Raw genomic sequence first — 3,089 nt, 5'->3', positions numbered from 1 at the left:
GAAAGGAATTTTTGCAGCAGCTATGAACCTATTTAACCTCAACAAAGTCATAAATATGCCTATAATCACTGACGCCAACAGCCTTCAGGGTTAGTTACTGAGGCCAGTAGCATGTCCTTTAAATGATCGTTTAAGCATTTTGGTATTAGATGAACACACATGCATGTCAGAGCCAGGGCCTGTGGAGCTTCACTGGGCTGCCAAACACCAGCCCAGACATCGGACTGCAACATGCTGCCTTCCCTCAGGTTCTGACTGGAACCATGTTTGCTGAAACTTCCTGATTCGGTCTTTGTTATTGTCTATTACTATGTGTGTGTTTTATGTCATGGCCTAAGGAGGCAATTGAATTTCCCTGAGAGGATTATTAAGTAATAGAGTACCTAATCTAATCTCTCTCTTTGGCCTGTCTCTACTGCCCCCCCCCCCCCCCCCCACCCCACCCCTGGACTGATGTCTTCCCCTCACTTTTAATCCCACAGGCTGCTCTTGACCTTGAGGAGCCAGTGGGAACAGAGGATCACATGGAGAGGAAGGCCAGCGTTCAGACACCTGCCTACGTCCATAATATAATATATCTGCCATTTATCTGACGCTTTTATCCAAAGCGACTTGCATTGCAGTGAGTGCGTACATTTCATTATATATGGTCCCAGCGGGAATCAAACCCACAACCTAAGCGTTGTTAGCGCCATGCTCTACCAACTGAGCCACAGAGGACCACCATGCCCAGAGGACCACCTGAGCCACAGAGGACCACCATGCCCATGAGGACCACCATGCCCAGAGGGATAATGTGTTCAGGCGGGGGGGAGGAGGGCTCAACAACAGATCCTGCTCCCTGAACGTTGTCGGGGGAGAGGACGGAGAGAAGGGGGCGAGGTTTTGATCACTCCCGAACCCTCAAAGTATTTTTTGCAACAAAATAAATTCAAATGTTTCACTTGAAATTCCTAGTTTTTCAATTCGGTGTTTTGTCTTGTGGCTTGTGGAGAGAGAGAGAGAGAGAGACAATACCAACCGCTTGTTAGGGAGGTAGGGAGAGGTTGTGGAGGCCGTGGTCTAACCCAGACTGACCAGAAACAGCAGCACTAGAGTCTGACGTGACATCTCCCCCACACACAATACTGTACCTAGCCCCTTCCACACCCCACACACACACACACACACACACACACACACACACACACACACACACACACACACACACACACACACACACACACACACACACACACACACACACACACACACACACACACACACACACGCACACACACGCACACACACACCTAGCCCCTTCCACACCACACACACACACCTCCATTTTGTGAGATGTACAAAGGTTTACAGGCCTCGTTATTGCCATCATTTTCCAGACAGACCAGCAGCCAGTAAAAACACTGGACATGGGAGGCTGTTGACCTCTGACCTCTAGAGAAAGAGAATGTGGAACATCCAGTGAGTCAGAGAGAGGAGCTGCTGCTCTGTCCCGCTTTGTCCTCTTTCTGGCTGCCTGACTGACTGACTCTGTGTGTGTGTGTGTGTGTGTGTGTGTGTGTGTGTGTGTGTGTGTGTGTGTGTGTCTAACACACACACACAAGCATCTCTTTCCCGTGTGTCAGTCCAGGCAAACAGCCACAGACCAGTCTGACAGAATAGTGCTAGTCTCTCCAGTTACTGCGAGAGAGAGAGAGAGAGAGAGAGAGGGAGAGAGAGAGAGAGAGAGAGAAAGGGAGGGAGAGAGAGAGACGTGTCCAAACAAGATTAGCAGTGCCTGGAGGAGGAAGGAACAGCAATGGAAAAAGAGTTGCTGCAAAACCCAAAGTCTCACATTTCTACAAGCTGTGTTTCTAGGAGCTTCTCTTTCTGTGTTTCTGGGAGCTTCTCTTTCTGTGTTTCTGGAAGCTTCTCTTTCTGTGTTTCTGGAAGCTTCTCTTTCTGTGTTTCTGGAAGCTTCTCTTTCTGTGTTTCTGGAAGCTTCTCTTTCTGTGTTTCTGGGAGCTTCTCTTTCTGTGTTTCTGGGAGCTTCTCTTTCTGTTCACGGGAGGGAGCTGAGCTCTGCCCTAGTTAACGGATGGACAGTGTTACTGTCCAATCATAACACAGACGAGAACAATAAAAGAAATGATGAATACAAGGATAAAGGAAGATGAGAAAATGTGTGATTTGATAAAGAACTGTGGTGCGTTTGGTGCGGGCCGATACATGTTGTATTTGTGGAATAAATCGAATTCTTTGCGAGGAGACACAGGCACTCCTGCCTCCTCCCTGTCCCCAGAACCAGACTCTACCAGTGACAGTGTTCTCACCTGTCTCTCCCCACCACGTTGCTGACGGTGTTGATCTTTTTAAGAAAAGCCCACCTGTTCAGTCAGGCTTTTAACGCATAGGGCTGTACGTCATCTGTTCTGTGACTGTCCTCATAGGTTTATTTTTTCATGTTTTTGTACTTTGCTCTGAGTCCATGAGAAAGCGCTATACAAATGTAATGCATTCTAACTAGTTATCTGTCAGATGGATAGGAGTCACACCGTGGATACGGCCTCTGAGAGAGAGGCAGAGCAGGAGTCACACCGTGGATACGTCCTCTGAGAGAGAGGCAGAGCAGGAGTCACACCGTGGATACGTCCTCTGAGAGAGAGGCAGAGCAGGAGTCACACCGTGGATACGTCCTCTGAGAGAGAGGCAGAGCAGGAGTCACACCGTGGATACGTCCTCTGAGAGAGAGGCAGAGCAGGAGTCACACCGTGGATACGTCCTCTGAGAGAGAGGCAGAGCAGGAGTCACACCGTGGATACGTCCTCTGAGAGAGAGGCAGAGCAGGAGTCACACCGTGGATACGTCCTCTGAGAGAGAGGCAGAGCAGGAGTCACACCGTGGATACGTCCTCTGAGAGAGAGGCAGAGCAGATAGAGAACAGATGACTGCAGTCTTGCAACCTCTGTCTCTTGACAAAGTGAGCTCTTCTCCCAGGGCAATTATGCCTTGAATATCAGATATATAATCAAATCTATGTAATTAGTTTAAAACCGTTGGTTGTAGTTTGTTTACTCTAAGTGTGTGTGTGTGTGTGTGTGTGTGTGTGT

At 48.7% G+C, this 3,089-nt stretch overlaps 1 protein-coding gene across 2 annotated transcripts in view; it reads right to left on the bottom strand.

Moving 5' to 3' along the window:
* Positions 1-3,089, bottom strand: part of LOC310809626 (rho GTPase-activating protein 17-like) — a 37,367-nt gene that overhangs the window by 22,612 nt on the left and 11,666 nt on the right. The window lies entirely within an intron of this gene.

Source organism: Argentina silus, assembly GCF_951799395.1.
Source record: "Argentina silus genome assembly, chromosome: 9".
Taxonomy (NCBI): domain Eukaryota; kingdom Metazoa; phylum Chordata; class Actinopteri; order Argentiniformes; family Argentinidae; genus Argentina; species Argentina silus.
Note: the sequence above shows the minus strand (reverse complement) of the source record. Positions and strands in the feature narration are given on the sequence as shown.